Source organism: Bos grunniens, chromosome 1, assembly GCF_055505025.1.
Source record: "Bos grunniens cultivar Pamir isolate PY7600 chromosome 1, Bosgru_T2T1.0, whole genome shotgun sequence".
NCBI lineage: Eukaryota > Metazoa > Chordata > Mammalia > Artiodactyla > Bovidae > Bos > Bos grunniens.
In genome coordinates, this window is record NC_141165.1 from 50,041,302 (window position 1) to 50,065,533 (window position 24,232).

The 24,232-nt window shown below is 40.4% G+C and overlaps 1 long non-coding RNA gene and 1 pseudogene across 3 annotated transcripts in view; one reads left to right on the forward strand and one right to left on the reverse strand.

The window, feature by feature from the left end:
* Positions 1–24,232, reverse strand: part of LOC147379420 (uncharacterized) — a 57,250-nt gene that overhangs the window by 31,852 nt on the left and 1,166 nt on the right. The window contains exons 4-5 of one of the 3 annotated variants that reach the window (XR_015160958.1): positions 23,900–24,045; positions 4,949–5,070 (exon numbers count right to left, since the gene is read on the reverse strand). This is a non-coding gene — a long non-coding RNA (uncharacterized LOC147379420). Of the gene's footprint in view, positions 1–4,948; positions 5,071–10,713; positions 10,868–23,899; positions 24,046–24,232 lie in introns of those variants that run through there. The other 2 variants (XR_015160953.1, XR_015160959.1) reach the window with 2 other exon arrangements.
* LOC147379421 (small ribosomal subunit protein bS18m pseudogene) lies at positions 14,806–15,373 on the forward strand (annotated as a pseudogene).

Sequence of the window (24,232 nt, forward strand, 5' to 3'; positions counted from 1 at the left end):
TTCTTCTCCTCTGTGCTTCTCCTCCCCATCTTCACTCCTGCAAACATACAAACAGATGCTCAGCCCCCTCACTAAGGCCTCTCTCCTTCATCCTTACATTTTAAAGCCCATCTTTCATACTTCCCTGGTGGTCCAAGGGGTTAAGAATCCTCCTGCCAATGCAGGGGACGTGGGTTTGATCCCTGGTCTAGGAAGATCCCACATGCCGAGGGGCAACTAAGTCCATGAGCCACAACTACTGAAGCCCACGTGCTCTAGAGCCTGTGCTCTGCAACAAAAGAAGCCACCTTAAGGAGAAGCCCACGCACCACAACAGAGTAGTCCCTGCTCACCACAACTAGAGAAAGCCCGTGAAGCAATGAAAACCCAGTGCAGCCCAAAATAAAAAATAAACTTAAAGAATAAAGCCCTCCTTTCTGGCTTTCTTGCCTCAGATTTCCCCTCTCTGTGGTCAGCATCTAAAAGCAGAGTACAACTGATTATCAAATTCCCCTGGCCTGCAGAAGAAAGTCCTTAGTGCTGTGACCCAGGCCTCCCTGCATCTATTCTAACCTTCCATGTCTAGGGTCACATGACAGCCCTCTGTCCCCAGCACTCCAGCAGCTACCTTTGACTAAAGGTCAGTCCTTAAACATACCCTGCATTTTGTGCCTTTTGTTCCAGCTGTGTCCTCCTAAAAGACCCTACTATCAAATCACAGTATTCAAGGCTCAGCTAGCATGCCATGTTCTCCCTGAAACTGAGCCCACAGCAAGTTAACATTCATCCGCCTTCCCCTTTAGGCCTCATGGACATCTCTACTGTAGCTTTTGATCACGATGCCTTGAGTTGCACTGTTGTCTCCTTCACTAGAGCTACTTAAGATGTGAGACCCTCTCTTGTTCTCCTTTGTAGCCCTCAGAGTGCCTGGTCCAGTATCTCAGACACAGTAGATACTGACAACATGGTTGTTTCATTCAGTTCAGTTCAGTCGCTCAGTCGTGTCCGACTCTTTGCGACCCCATGAATCGAAGCACGCCAGGCCTTCCTGTCCATCACCAACTCCCGGAGTTCACTCAGACTCACGTCCATCGAGTCAGTGATGCCATCTAGCCATCTCATCCTCTGTCATCCCTTTCTCCTCCTGCCCTCAATCCCTCCCAGCATCAGAGTCTTTTCCAATGAGTCAACTCTTCCCATGAGGTGGCCAAAGTACTGGAGTTTCAGCTTTAGCATCATTCTTTCCAAAGAAATCCCAGGGCTGATCTCCTTTAGAATGAACTGGTTGGATCTCCTTGCAGTCCAAGGGACTCTCAAGAGTCTTCTCCAACACAACAGTTCAAAAGCATCAATTCTTCGGCGCTCAGCTTTCTTCACAGTCCAACTCTCACATCCATACATGACTACTGGAAAAACCATAGCCTTGACTAGACAGACCTTTGTTGTTGGCAAAGTAATGTCTCTACTTTTTAATATGCGCATTCAATTAAATGGACTTGACTATTTAGCCTCTAGGCTTTCCAGGTGGCGCTAGTGGTAAAGAACCCATCTGCCAGTGCAGGAGATGGGCTTGATCCCTGGGTCAGGAAGCTCCTCTGGAGGAGGACATGGCAACCTACTCCAGTATTCTTGCCTGGAGAATCCCATGGACAGAGGAGCCTGGCAGGCTATAGTCCATAAGGTCACTAAGAGTCGGATATTACTAAACTTAGCATGCTCACATGTAACATTCTTGGGATCAAAAGAATAATTGAAAGGTGAAATAATTGAAGGTGAAAAATAAGTTTCACATTCTAATAGGCTTATATGGGTGTCTTACTCAAAAGACATTTAAGAGGAGAAATCATTCCCTCCCCAGCAAAGCCTGGGTGCTTACCCCTATGCTACCATAGCCCCCTGTGCCCCTCATTTTTATCATTCATCACTTTTCCATTACTCAATTAGTATCTGTTCCCCCACCTCATGCTTTCATATCATTCTTGGAAAGTAGGGACTCATCTTTCTTATTCTCCACTGTATGTCTGACACCTACTACAGTTTCAGGTTTGAAGAAAGCACCCACAAATATTTATTCTTTGAAAGGAATTCCATAATTAAGAGCTACTAAAAAGAGATAAAAAGAAGTTTAAGTCTGTTATATAGCATTGCAAATTGCAGTGATGAGAAATAAATTTGGACAACCAGAATCAACTGAACAACAGCAAATAAGAAAACACCATCAAATATAGTCTGCCTTTACCAAAACAACCTTTGACTTTTCCTTCTCTTTCTCCCTTTCTTAACGTCCCCAATTTTCATTTTCCTGTCTTTTCCCTTCTTGTTTATACATGGGAATGGGACTGCCAGTTTTCCCCTTATTTCCATTCTCATCTTCTTACACGTGAATAGAGTTTTTAGTTCATCATAAAGCCACATAAGTAAAGTTGATATTTCTTAGCCATCCTTGTAGCTTGGTATGCCATGTGGCTAAGTTTTGGCCAGTGGGAGGTAAGTAGAATGATAATGATATACGCAAATTTGGGGTTTTACCCTTCACAGAAAGAAGTGTGCTCTCTCCTTCCATCTATCCCCTTCCCACCAGCTGAAATGCAGATGTGCTGACTAAAGCCAGAACAGTCCTGTTGGCCCACAGAGTAGAAGCCGCATGTCATGATGTAGCAAGAAGACTGAAGAAGCCTGATCCCTAATCCCACATAGCCACCAAACCCACCCTGGCTGCTTCAACCCACATTGTTAGGAAAGTGATGCAGAGAACTGTCTATTTTATTGACCTTTGTCTCTTAAAGAACACCAATATTTACATCCTTCTAGAGCCTGTAATACAGAGTGAAGTCAGAAAGAGAAGAACAAATACAGTTTATTAATGCATATATATATATATATTATGGAATCTAGAAAAAATGGTATTGATAAACCTATTTGCAGGGAAGAATTGGAGACTCAGGTCTAGAAAATGAACTTGTGGACATAGTAGGAAAGGGAGGGAGTGAGTGGGACGAATGGAGAAAGTAGCATCTATATATATATATATATATATATACACACACACACACACTCTACAGTGCTATGCTTAGTGGCTCAGTTGTGTCCGACTCGTTTGTCACCCCATGGACTGCAGCCCACAGGCTCCTCTGTCCATGGAATTCTCCAGGCAAGAATGCTGGAGTTGGTTGCCATGCCCTCCTCCAGGGGATCTTCCCAGCCCAGGGACTGAACCCAGGTCTCCTGTATTGCAGGCAGATTCTTTACCATCTGAGCACCAAGGAAGCCCTAATATACAGTATCATGTGTAATGATACATGGTTAGCTGATGAGAAGTTTTTGTACAGCACAGGGAGCCCAGTCTGTGATGCCCTAGAGGGGTATGATGGGGAGAAGGGAGGAAGGCTCAAGATAGAGGGGATATATGTATAATTATGGATGATTCACTTTGTTGTATGGCAGAAACCAACACAACATTGTAAAAATTAAAAAACAAACAAATTTTAAAAATATAATGCATGGTCCTCTTTATGGCCATTTTTCCTAATAGAAAAAAAAGAAAAAAGATACCTTTGAAAAATCCTACATTTGCTCTGTGTCTTGAAAAACTACAGATACAGGCTACTTTGTGATATTTCTATTAAAATAATGTTGACTTTTCAGTGTCTAAATGAGAAAGGAAATGTCGTAATTGGATGTCTATTGAGAATCATCTTGGTTAAAGAAAGGGGTTAGGCAACTATACCCATTGAGACCTTTGAGACAAAAGGAAAAAAATCTAGCAATAACATTATTGATCAATATTTAATGTTACCTTGAGTAGACAGCAAAAGGGATTCTATTGAAAATGCCTTTTAAATTATGTTTGTCTCTGAGAGTTCTGAATCTTTCATTCACTTCTCAATAAAATGAATTAACGACTTAATTTTTGACCTGGCAAAGCAAGGGGAATTATTGACCAAGAATCCCCCTAAAACACCTAGGGTAAGTACTGAGATGTGTGAATTTCATTAATTTAGCTGCTGAGATCTTTGATTTCTTTCTCATATTTTTGTAACTTTTCCAACTTATTGATGATAACTTCACTTTTTTTTTTTTAACCACACTGTGAGGCATGTGGGATCTTAGTTCCCCAAACAGGGATTGAACCCTTGCCGCTATAATGGAAGGTCAGAGTCTTAACCACTGGGCTGCCAAAGAAATTTAATAACTTTATATTTTAAATTAAAAAAAAAACAGTAAACTCAACATTCTTAGATTTAACCTCATGGTTTCTAATATCATGAAAAACTTAGGAAGTACATGGTATGATATTACATAATTGCTCCAGTTCACAGAGGAAATTATATCCTAGAATGATCCATTTGACAGTTCATAAAGGTCTGGGAACATTCAGGATCTCACTTCTAGTATTATGACAGCCCTCTCTTCAGCAGGAAGCTTGCCTGGTTCAGTAGACTTTGTTCATCAAGAAATCTGATAGGATTTCCCTGGTGGTCCAGTGGCTAAGAATCCACCTGCCAACACAGGGGACACAGGGTGGATCCCTGATCCAGGAAGATCCCGCATGTCTCAGAGCAGCTAAGCCTGTGCACCCCGACTACGGAATGAGCCCTAGAACACACGCTCTGCAGTAAGAGAAATCAGCACGATGAGAAGCTGACACGCGCGATGGAGAGTAGTCCCCACTCGCTGCAACCAGAGAAAACCCTCGCCCAGCAACGAAGACGCAGCGCAGCCACAAATAAATAAATATCTGTTAAAACATAGTAATAACAAAAAGCCAAACGCATATTAAAAAAAAAGAAATCTGATGAAGGTTTCCTTCTATACAGTCTAGGGTCTGTAGTGCCTGAAGGACCAAGAGAAGAGACTATTTCTTTTCAAAAACCTTTCTGTTAGTCCTTATTGATAATAGAGAGAATCAAGTGTAAGTTACTGATCCCTCTTCCTTACAAACCATTCCCTTGTTGAAGGCACATCTGCATTACCGGTAGATGTGCAGTTTATAAGGAAGCTTATCACTCCAGAGACTGAAGACGAGTAAGGCCCTCCATAGTGGCATCCTGGACTAGAAGTTCCTGTGTGTTCACTGTTCTCTTCAAGAACCTATCACAGAAAAAAAGAAGAAGAACCTAGCCCAGGGTCATGTATACAGCAAGTGCTTAACAAAAATCTGCTGAATGAATAAACAAATAGATTCAATGCATAATGTGAGGAAGCATAAGACACACTTCCTGCCTTCGAAGAGCTTACCAGTCATACATACCCATTACGTAAACCAGAAGAAACTCATTTCCTAAGAGGCAAAGGATTAATACAGATTTTTAGGTACCATAGTTTTTCTGGAAGGTCATTCTGTAGGGTTTTGATTGAAAAAGACAAAGGTGAGATGGGCCAAAAGAGAAGGAATTCCAGAGAAAAAGAAAGGCGGGCATTAGGACACAGCCCAAGACACCAGGCAGATGAAACGGCAGAATAATGGAGTGGCTGAGGACAAGGTCAGGGAAAGAAGCTGGGGCTGTGTGTGTGGACGGCTCCGGATGACCAGCCGAGAGTGTGGGGTCCATTGTGGGTCATGGGGAGCCACTGTAGTTTGCTCCATTGGAGAAGACAGACAGGAGGGGGCAGGAATAGGGGGCAGCTGCTATCAGGGCCGTGTAACCAGGAAAGAGTGTTTATTAGGGCAGTGGCAGGGCAATGCAGAAAAGGCACTAAAACATCTAGAAGCTCAGCGAACCACTCCTGCAGGAACCGGGATGAACCTGCAGCACTTCCTCAGGCATCGCGAGTCAGTCACCTGGGTGCTACTGTGACACAGGGCAAACTAAAATCGACTCTGAAGTAGAAAAAACTTTATAAAACAGCTCTATTAACTTTGTTTAAATTTGTTTCAGAAATATACAAATTCATTTATTTAAAAAAATACACAAAGTATACAGGATAAGTAAAAATTACCCCAAATCCCACTCTCAGCCACCAAGATTACTGTTATTATTTTGGTGAATACTTGCCCTCACATTATTCTATACACAGATACATACAACATATGATAGAATCTTATTAGATGCAATTATTCCATACAAGCTCTTCCAGAGTCAATTTTCCTCACCCTCTAATACGTTGTAAACATTTTTCCATTTTGATAAATATTGATCTACATATAATGATGTCAATCAGTTTGCCTCTGTCACAGTGTTCCACTGATGGATATTTGGATTCTTATTCTGTGTGTTGCTCTAAACAATCCTGTGATTAACCTCATTGTGTATGTTATTTTTCAACTGTATGATTGTCTCCTTAACACAAATCAAAGAAGTTGGATTAGCTAGGTCAAAGGTATATATCATTTTATGTTTTGACACATATTCCCAAACCACCCTCCAGAAAAGTATGTTTATTCATTTACACAATAACTATTTTTTGAGCACTTACTATGTAGCAAACACTGTTCTATGTGCTGGAAATACAATAGTGAATAAAATGGACAAAGTCTCTGCCCTTATGGAATGTACATTCTAATGTAGGACAATAAACAAACAACTAAACATATATTGTCAAATAGTGGTAAGTGTTACAAAAGCACAATAAAACTGAGTAGCGGGGTGGAGAGCCCCAGGGGTCAGGGGAGGAAATAGAGTGTTTTACATAAGATGGTGGGGAAGGGACTATGAGGAAGAGACATGATATCAGACATGTGCATGCCTGTGGGGACAACAGTACAGAGAGGGAACAGGAAAGCCAAAACATCTGACGTGGGAACACGGCTGGCATGCATCATGGCCAAAAAGCCAGTGTCTCTGGAGAGACTGGAATAAGAGGGAGCGTTGTGGGAAATCCAGATGGAGAGGTGGCCAGGTCAGACCGGAGAATTAGGGACGAGCACTTGTAGAGGTGTTCCAACTCGTTATGATCTTGGCTAAAGGAATGAGACTCTAGCCTGAGACTATTAAAAGGAGAAGAAAGATGGAACTGGGTCTGTTTTAGCTGTGTTTTACCACTGCTTAGTCTTCTATTCACTAAACACTGCTTAATAGATGTCTGCATTCCTTCTTCCCCTCTCCCAACTCCACTTTCCCACTTATGACTAGGGTCTGGCAAGAATGGAACACATGTAGGACTATGTATATGGAAAGCGATTTAAGCGTCCATCATGCAGGTCTTATTATGAAGTCTTAGGATATCTCCCAACTTCAATGGGATCTGAAAACTCCTTTTGCTGGCATCTTAACTAAGCTGAGAGATTCCCTGCTCCCATGATTGGAGACCTCTATCATCTTAATAAAAACTCAGGCAGCCACATGGGTTCATCACGGCTGACTTAAATCCATATGAACTTTCCCAAGTCCTCCTAACACAGAATTTTTAACATGGAAGGTGATCTATAAATATATACTGGATAAACAAAAGAATATTCACAAATTTTCTCTGAAGGCACCTTTACTTTGTAGGAAGAAGCTCTATCCTATTATTTTGCTTAGTGTCAGTTTCAGGGGACACATTCTGACCACGTTCTTCAATTCTGATGCACTTTGATTACAGTTCCCTGGGCCCTGCCTTTGAGTGTCTCCTTACAATCTTCTGGGAAGGTTCAGGGGATTTAAATGTGTCCAAAGAGAGCTTGGGACTTCCCTGGTGGTTCAGTGGTTAATAAGACTCCACATTTCCAATGTAGGGGGATTGGGTTTGATCCTTGGTCCAGGAACTAGATCCCACATAACCACTACTAAGACCCAGAGCAGCCCAATAAATACTTTAGGGATTCCAGGTGGTTCAATGCTAAAGAATCTTCTTGCCAGTGCAGGAGACAGCAGACAGGAGACATGGGTTTGATGGGGAAGATTCCCTGGAGGAGGAAATGGCAACCCACTCCAGTATTTTTGCCAGGAGAATCCCATGGACAGAGGAGCCTGATGGGCCCAGCCTGTGGGGTCACAAAGAGTTAGACACGGCTGAGTGAGCACAAGGAGAGCACCCACAGACAGTGTTTAGGGCAAGGTTTGAGTAAACACAGGGCTTTACTCTCTCCCAAGGTAATTATCTGCTTGGGATAAGGATTTCTTCTCCAGTGATAGTATAGAAATTGCACAGCAAAAAATAAGACTAAGAGCAAAAGAAATTTTTTTAATTCAAAGAAGAAAGGTGATTTGCTGATAATGGAAATTGCAATGTTGGCTAATTTACTGTTCTTTAAACAAATTAATAATAGTATTTTCTTCTGGTTATGAAAGTACTTTGTACTCATTCTAGAAAAATATTTTAAATATCAAAAAGCATAAAGGAGAAAATAAAAACTACTCATAATTCATTATTCACAGAAGACATTTTGCTGGATTTCCTTCCTTTCTAAACATCACTATGATCATACTATATATGTACAGTTTTACATCTCTCTTTTTCACCTGACAACGAATTCTGAACTTTTTCCCCCAAATACATTTTTTAATATTATTACTAAAAGATACACAATGTTCCAACTATGCCTTTGTCATAATTTATATTATGTGTCTATTACAATTAATAGGGGCTAGAGAACATTAGTTTTCAATCTATATTATAAACTCTTATAAATAATGTTTCAGTGAATATCCTTATACATAATCATTATTTAAATCTCTAAACAATGTCCTAAACTAGACCCTCAGAAGTATAATTACTTGGTCAAAAAATGAGTCTTTTGATAAGTATTTCAAAACTGCTTTCCAAAAAGTTTATATTAACTTAGACTCTCCCACTACTCTCAACCATCCCGCTCATGCCACAGCATTTTAAGAGAGTAGCAAAGAGATGCTGGGTTCAAATCCCAGCTCTACTATCTTAGGGAAGTTATTTAACCTCACTAAAGCTCAGTGTCCTCATTTGTAAATCAGGGATAGTAATGGTTATCTAGCTCAAAGAGTTGCTGTGAGGGTTAAATTAAATAACATAGAATTGCTTAGTTCAGGCCCTAGAACGTATCAGGTAGTCAATATTAGCAGCTCTCATGTAGTTAATGTTACCAGTAACCAGTAACATCACCCTTCCCCAAATTACTGCTAGCCAGAGCAATATTTGGGTGCAAAATCCCCTAAACACAGTCATAAAAAGTACCAAGCTTCCCTGTTGAAATAGCTGAAGTCACTCAATTATTGTATCCATACACAAAGCCTCAGTATTCTAAAAATACTCACCTATTTGGTTTCCACCTGGAAGCAAAAAGGGTCTACTGAAAGGTGTTATCTACCCTCTATACATTATTTTAACAATGGTATGTTTTTCTTTATTATTCCAAGGGAAATATTTATTTAAGGGTCAATGGCTCAAATTTGGATTTTTTTTCCAGCAAGAGAAGGAATCAACATAAACAGCCTTGTAATTCATCATTATAAACAGACTTCATAACCTTCAATCTATTATGTTTTGGTCACAGCCTCTCAGAAGAGATCAATGTCTTTTTTAAAAAAAAGTCCCTGAACAACTTAACAAAGAAAAAGTTTTTCTAATTATTTAATAATCTGAAAGGTCCGCTGGAACTTTGCTTAGAATTCTGTGAGTTTTTTATTTGACTATTCTCAGACTCTTCAGTTGAGATGATCCCAAGGTATTAATAAATGAAATCAATTGTGGAAACTTGTTTATTAGATAGATGTCCTAAAATTGCTGCAGGAAATTAGTTTAGCTCTATTTAATCCAAAATAGATCAATTTCAAGTGCTTTATGGGAATATATTTGATTAATCTTTCTATAGAGCTAAATATTTACTGGGTGTGGAAACATTGGTTCTCAGCTGATGGAGAGAAACTGCTCAATAGTGCTCTGTGTCCATTGTCTAAAAGGCTATTACTATCAGTAGAATAAATATACAGTTTTAAGTTCCTTGGGCTTCCCTCATAGCTCAGTTGGTAAATCAGCTGCTTGCAATACAGGAGACCTGGGTTTGATTCCTGGGTCAGGAAGATCCGCTGGAGAAGGAAATGGCCACCCACTCCGGCATTCTTGCCTGGAGAATCCCATGGACAGAGGAGCCTGGCAGGCTACAGTCCATGGGATCGCAAGAGATGGACACGACTTAGCGACTAAACCAGTACCACCACCAAGTTCTTTGAAGTTCCTTGACACTGGGTAAATTTACACCATTGGTTAGGAGAGAAACACTGGGGCATTTCATGCTGTGAAAACAACAGAGGAAATGAAATTGTAGGATATCAGAAAAGGTCCTGACTGCTGCTTTCACCTGGAGTTTCTTCTCTGGAAATCTACTCTGGTCTGATACCAAAGGTAGCATCTCGGGACAGAAAACTGATTCAACTCTTCCCTTTCTGAAGTACAAATACGGCCAGTGTTTTCCTGCCCTATTTTCCTTCTCCCTACTCTGAGATCAGTGTTATCAGACCCTGTAAATTTCCCTTGCAGTGGGTCCCAAATAAACAGAAGTATATGATAACAAGCAGTTGGGTTTAGACGTCTTTCTGTCCAACTGGTTTGGCCAAAAAAGATGGGTAATGCTTCTTGTGAGATAGACAAGGAAAAATTCTTGGAATTGTCCAGAATCTGAGTAAGAGAAAGGTACTTCTTCCTCCTTGCTGCAGTGGCTATCACTTAGTTTGACAAGCAAAGCGCAGGGTAGATTTTGCTCTAAACTATCTCTTTGGCCTACACAATCATACGGTGTAACCCTAAAATTCATTTTCTCAAGTGCCATATGTGTTGCTGAATTCTTAACAGTAACATAAGAAAAGCAACAGGACAAATGATAAAACATAACTTCAGATCTCAGTTCCAACCTGGAAATCAAAAGGTTTTATTGTGATTCTGCATGTGCCCATCTCTGGGCAAGGCATGCAGGGGATACAAATGGAAAAGAAGGATGCAATGAGTTCCTGAAGGATGCTATGGTGTAAAGGTCTCTCTGTATATTTCTCATTACCTGTTACAGAAGAGAAAGAAAGATTATCATATTACCTTCTCAATAATAAGACCTTGTTTAAAGTTCTAAGCTTCTGCTAAGAATATCAGAGCCCACATAGATTCAAATCCCAGTACCGTTCCTTGCTAAATATAATTTTCAGTGACTCACTAAGATGTCCTGTTCCTCAATTTCCTCATCTATAAAAATGGGGATGATAATACCTATGTCATATGCTGTGCTGTGCTAAGTGAAAACTGAAAGTGAAAGTTGCTCAGTCATGTCCAACTTTTTGCCACCCTATACACTGTAGTCTGCCAGGCTCCTCTGTCCATGGAATTCTCCAGGCCAGGATACTGGAGTGGGTAGCCATCCCCTTCTCCAGGGGATCTTCCCAACTCAGGGATCAAACCCAATTCTTTACCCACTAAGCCACCAGGGAATCCCAAGAATACTGAAGTGGTAGCCTATGCCTTCTTCAGGGGATCTTCCTGACCCAGGAATCAAACTGGGGCCTCCTGAATTGCAGGTGGATTCTTTACCAGCTGAGGTACCAGGGGAGCCTGTGCTAAGTAGCTTCAGTCACGTCCAATTCTTTGCAACCCCACAGACTGTAGCCTGCCAGGCTCCTCTGTCCATGGAATTCTCCAGGCAAGAATACTGGAGTGAGCTGCCATTTCCTTCTCCAGAGGATCTTCCCAACCCAAGGATCTCTTATATCTTAACCCGCATCTCTTATATCTCCTGCATTGACAGGCAGGTTCTTTAACGTTAGCGCCACCTGGGAAGTCCCAAAGGTCATTCCTATTATTCTGTGTTCATCACAGCTCTTCTAGTGCCAAGGATAGTATATTATTTTTAAAAAGAAGAAGTCCATCCATTGTCATAATCACTCTGAATTTAAGCTTTAACTTTGGAATGCCTAGCAGACCCTGTATTTAAAAGGGCTATTTGGTTTCTATTTCTAGCCATGGCAGGCTGGCTTGTAGTTTAAAAAAAAAAAAAAAATCTTCCCATGAAAATAGCTAGAAGAACTAAAAAAAATTTTTTTTTAATGTTAATGTCTGAAAACATTGAAGAGCCACTGAGGTAGCCAGGGCTTCAAGAGGCAAATCAATATCCCTAAAAGAAAGCAAACTCATTAAGACAAACCTGACATTCTACAATCCCTACTGAGTATCTGCTGACTCACATGCATAATGGATAGAGGATAGAGAACCTGAGCAGAAAGTGGCTTTTGAAAAGCAGAAAAGGTGAGCAGGAGTTTTGGCAGACTCATTGGAGAGACAAATATTGAAGCTCAGGGCCACTGAAACAACCAGGACTTGAGACACTAAGATTTTGGAGGGGAAAAAAGTGCAGAGAACTGATTTAAATAGAATTATCTAGTTTTTACCTCTACATATTTGCCAATTAGTAAGCAGAGCAGACCAAGAGTTAGAGAGGCAGAACAAAAGGCTATTAAGAGACTGAGAAACTAAACAGAGCTAATGACAGTACCATGCTGCTGCTGCTGCTGCTGCTGCTGCGTCACTTCAGTCGTGTCCGATTCTGTGCGACCCCATAGATGGCAGCCCACGAGGCTCCCCCATCCCTGGGATTCCCCAGGCAGGAACACTGGAGTGGGTTGCCATTTCCTTCTCCAATGAAGGAAAGTGAAAATTGAAAGTGAAGTCGCTCAGTCATGTCCAACTCTCCTCGACCCCATGGACTGCAGCCTACCAGGCTCCTCCATCCATGGGATTTTCCAGGCAAGAGTACTGGAGTGGGGTGCCATTGCCTTCTCCGAATGACAGTACCATAGTGCTGGATAAATAAACATTAGCACTCAGAGCCTAGCAAAGCAGAGTGGGTTTTGTAAACATTTCCTGCTTTCAGTGGAACTGATTGAACTACATTCTAGAAATAAGGGTAACCAACCTAGATAGCATATTCAAAAGCAGAGACATTACTTTGCCAACAAAGGTTCGTCTAGTCAAGGCTATGGTTTTTCGTATGGTCATGTATGGATGTGAGAGTTGGACTGTGAAGAAGGCTGAGTGCCAAAGAATTGATGCTTTTGAACTGTGGTGTTGGAGAAGACTCTTGAGAATCCCTTGGACTGCAAGGTGATCCAACCAGTCCATTCTGAAGGAGATCAGCCCTGGGATTTCTTTGGAAGGAATGAGGCTAAAGCTGAAACTCCAGTGCTTTGGCCACCTCATGCAAAGAGTTGACTCATTGGAAAAGACTCTGATGCTGGGAGGGATTGGGGGCAGGAGGAGAAGGGGATGACAGAGGATGAGATGGCTGGATGGCATCACTGACTCAATGGATGTGAGTCTCGGTAAACTCTGGGAGTTGGTGATGGACAGGGAGGCCTGGCGTGCTGTGATTCATGGGTTCACAAAGAGTCGGACACGACTGAGCGACTGATCTGATCTGATCTCTGAGATGCAGATCAGCCCTGTAAAGGCTTAAAAATCCAGGCTCAAGTCAGCTTATTCCCTTATTAGTTTAAGGTATTCTGCTTTTAATCTGACCATTTGCCAGAGTTAACATCATTGAGAGTCTTTATAACTTTTCATATGCAATGTCTGGCATTCAATCAAAAATTACCAGACATACAAAGGGACGGAGCAAGAGAAAAAATACACAATAGAAACAGATACAGAGATGATCCAGACACTAGAATTATCTGTCACAGAATGCAAAATAACTGTGATCAACATGTTCAAGAAAATAGATGACAAGATGGAGAATTTCATCAGAGATTTAAAATCTATGTATTAAAAATAAAAAGCCAAATATAAATTCCCAAACTGCAAAATATAATAAATGAATTTAATAGCAGTTTAGACAGATGAAATTAAAGTTCAGTAAATGAATTTAACAACAGTTTAGATAGATGAAAAATGCATTAGCAATTCAGAAGATTGGTTAATAGAAAATATCCAGATGGAAGCATCCAAATCAAAAAAAGAAGAAAAAGGTGAAAAATACAGAAAATAGCATAAAGATATGTAAGACATTGTGAAAAGGTTGAACATATGTGTAATTAAAATTCCAGAAGGGTTCTAGAGTGAAACTGAATTGGAGCAATAGGGGCAATATTTGAGAATTTTTCAAAATCAATTTGAAGGTATCAAGTTATAGATTTAAAGGGATCAAGTTATAGGTTCAAGAAGTACTACAAACCTTGAGCAAGATAAATCCAAAGGAAAACACATCTAGGAATAGCATAACCAAATTTCCAAGAAAACAAAACAAAAAAAGAAAATCCTCCCTAAAATCAGTCAGACTATCTTCCATATTACCCTCAGGAGAACAATGAGAAACAGAAGTAACGGAAGTCAAAGGACTCTGGGATAACATCTTCTAAATGCTAAAAGAAAATAACGGCCAAGCAAAAGTATATTTCAAATATTAAGGTGAAATAAAAACATTTAAGACAAAAAGTAAGAGGATTTGTTGCCAGCAGACCTGTGCTTTAAAACAAAGAAATCTAATAGGAGCCCTTTAGGCAGAAAGAACAATTATCTCTGGTATAAGATCATAAAAATGTGGAGGAATAAAAAACACTGGAAAATAAACATGAATAATGACTATATAAAACTATAAAAATGACTATTTGGAGACTTTAAAAAAGCTAGTACTAGCTAGCCTGCTTTTCAGGTCTTGTATGTTGAGAAATTTTCACTGTTTTTTAAGAATCAAAAAAGGATTGTCTTAACTAAGACAACAAAAAAAGGAATAATCTGTTTCCTTCCACATGAGGGGCCATACAGCATCAAAACACTAACCTCAGCCCTTCTACTCACTGAAGAATAGGGCTTGTGATGGCCCTCCAGGGATTATTTAAAACCTCATCAATCACTGTTTAGAAACCAGCCCCACAAAAGGAAACTATCAACATGCTAACATACTAAGGGCAAGGCTGCTGGGTTACAGGGCCTCACCCATTGGCCAGCTGTGTGTACATGATCCCAATAAATTGTCCCAACAATCCCAGCAGGTAGGTGTTTTTCTTCCTGTTTTATAGGAGTTCAGAAAAGTTAATGAAATAACCGAAAACTGTACAGTTAGAAAACGATGGAGGGAAGGGGAGGAGCAAGGACCATGGCCTCTGTGGTAGCTCTTGCAGTAGGCTAGGAAGGAGAAAGGTGACGCATTTCGTGACAGCTGCTGTCTGCCTCACAAATTCCGGGACTCGTGCAGTGCTGTGAAGAAATTGTTCACAATATAAACAGATAACAAGCAAGGAGGATCTGCCTGCTCCAATGGAAAATCCTCATAAAGAGCCTCTGAAAAATTATATCTTGTGTGGAAACCGTGTAGATTGTAAGAATATACAGCTTTTATCCCAGTTTATGTCTCCATTTACTGGATGCATTTATGGGAGGCACATAACAGGTCTTTATGGGAAGAAACAAAGAAATCACAAAAAGAATTAAGAGAGCTCAAATATAGGGAGTTATGCCAGTTACATATAAGGATCCTGCATATCTCAAAGACCCTAAAGTTTGTAACATCAAATATAGGGAGTAAATTATATAAAGTTGTCATCAATAAACTTACTTTGCAATTAAAAAAGAAAACAGAAAGTGATGGATGTTTAGATTTTAAACCAGTTCTGCAAAGCCCATGGTCTTTCCACTGTACCAGGCCAGAGGCTAGAAAGGCTCCAGCCAGTGAAAGAAAGTGAGTCACATAATAGTTAAAAGAGAAGATCGAAAGATGTGTAGCACATGTGCAGAATACTCTTCAAAACAGACTGAAATGATAAAGGGATGGATGGATGAATGAATGGACGGAATACATGCGCATGTGTGCTCCGTCACGTTCGACTCTTTGTGACACCATGGACCTCTGGCCCACCAGGCTCCTCTGTCCATGGAATTTTCCAGGCAAGAATACTGGAGTAGGTTGCCATTTCCTTCTCCAGGGGATCTTCCCAATCTAGAGATGGAACCCGAGTCTCTAGTATCTCCTGCAATGGCAGGTGGATTCTTTATCACTGTGCCACCTGAGAAACACCAGAGATTATACAACAGTGTAAATCAACTATGTTTCAATAAAAAAACTTTTAAGAGCTATCAGAATGGGCCCAGCAGCTCTCTGGGAAGTTCACTTCACCTGCCAGTAGGTGATCTTTTAAAAGACAAATAAAGCAAAACAAAAATAAATAAAGCTGCAATATATTTGAATGTTAAATAATTCAAACAATAAAGAAAACAAACAAAAAATCAGATTTTCTCTGTACTTTAAAGATTCAATCTCCTTCTCTAGTGGAAATGGTCATTGATTTTTTATGCTCTTATGAATGTAGATCTATGTTGATACTATACTGACATCTATGTGTACATACATATGTGTGTGTATAAATATATATGTATATACTTTTTCCTTGCACAAACAGAAGCATACTACACAGTGGACACTGAGCCTTAATTTTTGGGGGGGCATGGCTCACAGCATGTGGGATGTTATTTCCCTGACCAGGGATGGAACCACTGCACCTTGCATTTGAAGTGTGGAGTCTTAACCACTTGTCCTCCAGGGAAGTCCCTGAACCTTGATTTTTCACATAACTATTTTTTTCAAGATTTTTTTCAAATGTGAACCATTCTCAAAGTCTTTGTTGAATTTGTTACAACATTGCTTCTGTTTTATGTCTTTTGGATTTTTTGGTCACGAGGCCTGGGGGATCTTAACTGCCTAACCAGGGGTCAAACCCACACTCCCTGCATTGGAAGGTGAAGTCTTAACCACTGGACTGCTAGGGAATTTCCTCACATGAATTTTCATATAATGAAGGTTGTTCCTATCACACATATAAATCTAACTCAAGCTACACTGAAGAGTCCATTGAAAAGATGAACTGTCTTTTAATGAAATAAGCCCTATTAATGGACATTTAGAGTATTCTAGGTCTTTGATATTAAAAATAATACTTTCAATGGAAATAAGTCCTCATGTATATGTGAAAGTGTTAGTTGCTCAGTTGTGTCCAACTCTTTTCGACCCCATGGACTGTAACCCGCCAGGCTCCTCTGTCCATGGGATTCTCCAGGCAAAAATACTGGAGTGGGTTGACAGTTCCTTCTCTAATATGTGCAAATAGTGTATAGGATAAATTCTTGGACATAGAAATGCTGAGAAAAAGTATATATGTATTTTTTTAAATTTTAATAGCTATGGCCAACTAACACTTCCAATAGATTGCACTAGATTACACTCCCTCCAACATAATATGGCAACCAATTTCAACATACCTATAACTCATCAAACTTTTTAGTTTTGTGAAGTGTGAGGCTAAAAACCGTATCTAATCATTTTAATTTGCATTTATCTAGTTTTAAGTGCAGCTATTTGTCGTATGTTTCTAAGTAATTTATATCTTTCTTCAAAATGTCTATTCATATTCTTTGCCCATTTTTTATTGGATTGTTGAATTTTTTCTTTTTAATATTCATATTCATATACTAAGGAGATGAGCCCTTGATCTGTCACATACTGTTGCAAATGTTTTTTTTTCTAGGTTATTATTTGTCTTTAAATGTTATCTATGGTATCCTTTTGTTGTAGAAATGTTTGTTCTTTATATAATCAAATTTATCATCTTTTTCTTTTTAATGTCTAAGCATCAGGTGATCTCATTAGGCATGAGGCTGTGATGGCCAGGAGCCATATCATTTTTGCTTGTTTGTTTGTTAAACTGTCTCAAGATGCAGAAAAATTTGCAACAATATTCGTAAAAACCTTTATTCTGGAGCACCAATGAGCAATAATAACATCTTTCCTGGAAATTTTTTCTTGAAGACCACTGTCAGTATTTTTGAGGTTATTTAAGACAGTATGATAACATATAAATGTTGCCTATAGAAACAATACTATGAACGTTTAGGACTCCCCTTTCCCCTCATTGGGAAGTTGCCACTTAACATTTAAAAGACTGCCAAGAGGCAGCTGTGGAAGAAACTAGTGACCCTGTGCCTTAATCCAAAAATCTTAACTACCCCTGTCACTGTGTAGTGGTATTTCATAGTGATGACTCTCTTCAACTTTACAAATACTTACCTGGTGATTGATTATATAATATCATCCGCATGACTAAACTAGGCAACCAGGCATTACCATCTCCATTTTGCAGATATGAAAATTAGGAAAGGCAGTGGCCTGTCTTAGTTTATACAGCTACCAAGTAGCAGAAGGCAGCTAGAATTAAGGTCTTCTGATCGTAGATGCAAAGTCAGTCTTTCTGGCTCAGCTCACTACTTTTCTCCCTGCTGCTAAAACACTTCACTGCCAAAAAAAAATTGCTCCATGGAACCAGCCTCATTAACATGTCATGCCTGAGGCTTGTCTATTCAGTTCAGTTCAGTTCAGTCCCTCAGTCGTGTCAGACTCTTTGTGACCCATGGACTGCAGAACACCAGGCTTCCCTGTCCATCACCAACTCCCAGAGGTTGCTCAAACTCATATCCATCGAGTCAGTGATGCCAAACCATCTCATCCTCTGTCATCCCCCTTCTCCTCCTGCCTTCAATCTTTCCCAGCATCAGCGTCTTTTCCAATGAGTCAGTTCTTCACATCAGGTGGCCAAAGTATTGGAGCTTCAGCTTCAGCATCAGTCCCTCCAATGAATATTTAGGACTGATTTCCTCTAGGATTGACTGGTTGGATCTCCTTGCAGTCCAAGGGACTCTCAAGAGTCTTCTCCAACACCTCAGTTCAAAAGCATCAATTCTTTGGCACATAACAGGAATATAAGACTCTGCTTCTTACCCTGACAGGTCACCTTTCAGGAGCAGAGCTGTACTGGACCCCACTCTGTCAGGTGGGGCGTGAGAACACCAGCTGATTTATGGTCAAATTCAATGATCCCTATAGAATAGAACTGCAGGAAAACTAACAGCAGAGTCCTCACTATGTTATGTTTACAATACCTACTTACAGATTCACATTGACACACAGATCACAAACCTCTTTGGAACCTCACTTCTTCCAAGAATGGGATGCTACTCTAAATCATGGCACCAAAGATACAGTGCTAAGTCTTCAGTTCAGAGTCTATGACTGTGAAATTGTCTTCTAAGGAGAATAACAACAAAGGCAGGTAGTCTGAGCAACTACTGATTTTTTGGTACAGCTGCAGGTATCCCGCACTACTGATAATTTGGACAGTGTAACTTATTTCAGTTTGGGGGTGGGAGAAGCCATCCTGTGTACTATAGGATGTTGAGTAGCACGTGGCATCATTTCTCCACCCACTAGATGCCAGTAGCAATCCCTGTCCCCATTATAACAACCAAAAACTGTTCCAGACATTGCCAAACGTCCTCTGGGGAACAAGACCACGTCCAGCTGAGAAACAGTGATACAAGACCTTAAAACATTCTGCCAAATATCTGAAAAGACCTCTGATTACCAGTGATGGATCTATTAGATGAGATCTCAGATTGGTCCACTGCTCAAACTCAATGGGAAAAGAATGACTAATAGAAAAACTATCTGAGTATACCAAACTACAATTAAAGTTTGCAAACAACCCACTCCAGTATTCTTGCCTGGAAAACTCCATGGACAGAGAAGCCTGGCAGGCTACAATCTATGGGGTTGCAAAGGTCGACAGAGAGACTAACACACACACACATCCTTATATTTATATATATTTTTTATCCCCATTCCTCATCCCATCACTCCTCAGTGGGATCTATCCTAATATGTTTAGCACATTTCATTTGTTTGCAAGTGTCCTTGTATAACATGTACCATTTTGAATATATTCTTCTCATTAAAGTAAACACAAGTCTGCAATTGCTTATCCACAATTCTGAAACCTCACAGCTCTGGACCCCAAAAGTTTTTCCTTAAACTCACTTAGTAAAATCTGATGCACGGGACATGAGGTTATTTGTAGCCTTTATCCACTTAATGTAACCCATTCCTACATTTGGCTGCAGAAATATTGTGTTCAATCATGAGATGCTGCCTTTTCTTTTTCTAAAATCCAATTTTTTTGTATTCCTAAACAAACCTGACTGCAAGAGGTTTAACTGTCTGTGTCTAGTATTATACACAGATCTTATTCTGGTTTTATCTTTATGTTTTTACCTAGTATCATGTTTTAAAGATATACTCATATTGATGTGTATACATCTAGTCCACTGCTTCTAAATGTTGCAGAATACTCCAGGAAGTGGATCCCTCACATTCTATTTATTCATTTCCCCACTGGTGGGCAGCTAGATGGTCTCCAACTCCCACCACTACAACCAATGACTTAACATGCATGAACATCTTCATACATGCCCTTTTATGGACCTTGGGATCTATATTTCTTTAGGATGTATACCCAAGCTAGAACACTGGATAATCAGGTATGCATATACTTAATCCAACTGAAGCCAGACGCCAAAATGCCCTCCAGTATAGCTGCATCAGTCTACTTGCATTATATAAAAGAACCTAGGATCCTACATTTTCACCAACACTTGTCAGTGTCCAATGTACTCATTTTTTTTTGGTGGTCTAAAAGGTCAAAGTGATATATTCTTCTTCTTTACTGTTGTAGTTTTCAGATTATACTATATTTGAGCATCTCATGATGCTGGTTAGCCTTTGAGGTTTCCTTTCTGTATATTGCTGCCTGTTCATAAGTTTTGCCCATCGTCACTGGGGTTTCTTTTTCTTACTGACTTTTAGTCTTCTATACCTCTGTACCTTCTATACTTTCCTGTTGGTTTTAGACATTGCACAATATTTTCTCCCAGTCTGTCAGCTATCTGTTAACTTTGTCCATAGTTAACAGGAAATCATACTACAGAAATTTTTAATTTTATGTAATCAAATATTTGAGTATTTCACTTACGACTTGGGGCTTTCCTATTTTTTTAAGAAGTCCTTCCCACTCTTGAATGATGAAGATAGTGTCCTACATTTTCTTCTACTAGTGTAATAATTTTACTTTTCACATTTAGTCTTTAACCTACTTCTAAGTGGCTCCACTTCTGTATGATAATATTTTCTACTAAACAATCCATGCTTCCCTGATTGATCTAAGTGCCATCATACCTTTATACTAAATATACATACATACGAGTCTGTCTACAATTTTCTATTTTGTTTGAAAGGTGCATTTGACTGTCTTATTGCCAAATGTTATTTTTATTACTATTGCTCTGAACTATATCTTTATATCTGGTAGGACTATTTGCCTATCTCTATTATTTCTTTACAGGTTTAACTTAGATATTCATGGGCTTTTATTCTTATATATTTTGAAAGTTAGTGAAAGTTAAGTCGCTCAGTCGTGTCCGACTCTTTGTAACCCCATGGACTGTAGCCCACCAGGCTCCTCCGTCCGTGGGATTCTCCAGGCAAGAATACTGGAGTGGGTTGTCATTTCCTTCTCCAGGGGATCTTCCTGACCCAGGGATCGAACCCAGGTCTCCCACATTAGAGGCAGACACTTTAACCTCTGAGCCACCAGGGAAGCCCCAAAGCTAGAGTACTGTGATTAGGCTTATTATTAAGTTCCTCAGAAAAGTTATTTGTAATTTGTTTTGGGATTGCATTGAATATGTGAATTAACTAAAAGAGACTTGAGCTATTTATATCTTAAGATCTTCCACCCAAGGTTATGTGTTTCCATTTAAATTAAATCACTCTATGTTCTTGACTGAATTTTCCCCAATGGTGATTTTATGCTTACATTAACTCATGTAATAATCACAACCACCCTACAATACCTTTATTATCATCATTTTTCAGATAAGGAAACTGAGCTCAGACAGATAAGTAATTTGCACAAGAACACATGTAACTAGCAGAACCTGGATTCAAACAGTTTAAAGTCCATATTCTTAACCACTGTACTGCTTCCCCATCAACAGGCAGTTACTTTATAGTTTGGCTGCTATTGTGAATGGTATCTTCTTTTTATTACTGTCTATTTATTATCTGGTACATTATTTTTATTATATTTTCTAAAAGGTTGTTACAGATGTAGAGAAATTTGGTTGATTTTTGAAAGTTAGTATTTGTATCCAATGAAATTTATAGATAGAGTTCATACAGATTAATTCTCTTATTAGTTTAGTATTTGATCTATTCTTTCTGTTGCTTTTTTATATATCAACTGTAAATAATGAGAGTTTTGTCTTTTACTTTCCAATTTTATTTTATTTTATTTATTATTTTTTTTTCACGTTCCAATTTTAAATCTCTCATTTCTTTTTCTTTCCTTATCTCATTGGCCAAGACATCCAATATAGTGCTAGACACCATGTAATTGCGATCATGGCCAAAGAATGTCTCTTATAGAACATTAATGTTATCTCAGAAGAAGTCTGTCCTTTTATCTTGGCTACAGAATGTGCAGCACATCAGAGAACTGTTTCACTAAAGTACAGTTTAGAAATCATGTCTGGTGGCCATGAATCCATTCTGAGCATAGGCCTGATGTTCATTTATACTGCAGAAATTCTTTTTCATAGGAGACAGCCCTTCCAAGGGAGAAATGGCTCAGCTAAACTTGACTTCATTCTGACTTTGCTGCTGCTGCTGCTGCTGCTAAGTCGCTTCAGTCGTGTCCGACTCTGTGCGACCCCATAGACAGCAGCCCAACAGGCTCCACCGTCCCTGGGATTCCCCAGGCAAGAACACTGGAGTGGGTGACTTTAAGTACACATAACTCCATCCTAAATCCCTATGACAACAGTACAGCTCAGTACCCCTTATTTGCTTCACACAACCTGCAGATGCAACTGTTTCTGACAATCCATTGCTCTCTATCCCCAAGGGGTAATTCAAAGACCACAGCATTGGAAGGAGCCTTAGAGATCAACTGTTGGTCTCATTTTACATCTAAAAGTCCCTATGGTGAGTATCTCATAGCAGATGATCTACTAAGGGGACTGATACCAACAAAAGAGAGAGCTGGAATCAGAGAAGGGGTTAACACAGCTTTCTCCTAATTGGTTTCATCACCACATCTTTAGTAAAGGTTGGCCCTGCCTTGCATTCACGATAACATCTCAAGGCTTACTATGACCTCATCCATCCAGACTTCAACAGGGATCCAGAGGAAGCGCCACTCTTCTCTCCTGTACTCCAGAAGGCTTATCCCTCTACAAGACGAGTGCATCTGCCTAAAGGTGGACACTGGACACTGAAGTCCTGGGGCCATAGTGCAGTCAGATCCATTGGAGGCTCTGAGTGGATGATCAAACACACCCTTCCCTTTCATACATACCCAGGGTGACTAACGCTCATGGTAGAAATGAGTGAACTCAAAAGTCCCACAGGAACCTCAAACCCAACACATCCAAAATGGAACTTCTCAGTGTCTCCTCCAAACTCACTCCCCTCTTACAGTAACCCCTGCACAGGAACCAGAACAACCTCTCTTCAGCCATCCTCAGCACCTTCCTATCCTGCTCACCTGAGGAGTTACCAAGTCTTAGTCCCTCCCCACCCTGAGGATTCCATTGCCCACCCTTGAGGCTCCAATCTGAATAGGGCTTGGTCATGCCCTCCACTCCTGACCCCTGGGACCCATCCCCCGTGTGTATGTATGTGTTAGTCACTCAGTTATGTCTGACTCTTTGTGACCCTATGGACTGTAGCCCACCAGGCTCCTCTGTCCATGGAATTCTCCAGGCAAGAATACTGGAGTGGGTTGCCATGCCCTCCTCCTCCAAGGGATCTTCCCAACCCAGGGATTGAACCCAGGTTTCCTCCACTGCAGGCATATTTTTTACCTTTGAGCCACCAGGGAAGCCCCCATCGTCCACACTACTGCTGATTTTCCCATCATGCAAATGCAACCGCATCTCCTGCCTAAAACCCTAGACTGCGTCCCACTATTCTCAGAAGAATGCACACTTCCCAGCAGGGACCCTACTACCCCCACAGCACAGCACCCTCACCCTTTCCAACCTCACACCCCGTACAGGACTGCTAGATCACCCCCTTCCTTTACCTTCCCCAACCGTGTATCTGAGCCCTGTTCCCTCGACCTAGAACTTGCATCCCATTTTCACCCGCAGCGGTCTAATGTCTACTCACCTGTCAACAATCAAGTCGCAGCTCCCTCCTTCTGGGCGCTTTTGCTGCCTCCTCAATTGCATGCTCCTTGATGACGTTTCTCCGACCTCTCCTCCCAGGACTCTGTACATCCATCCCACTAAACTCTAACGATTCTCTCCTGGACACTGTAAGAAACTGGATTTTCTAAGAGTAGTTATTGCATAGCCAGTCTGGTTTCATCCCTTTTTGTATTTTAGATGGTACCCAGGAATAAAACACATTGAGTCAGATTTGGTGTGGGAGTGAGCCGAAAGTGACCAGTTCACTGCTGGATGCCCCTCGGTGTCACCCTGGCACACCGTGGACTATATG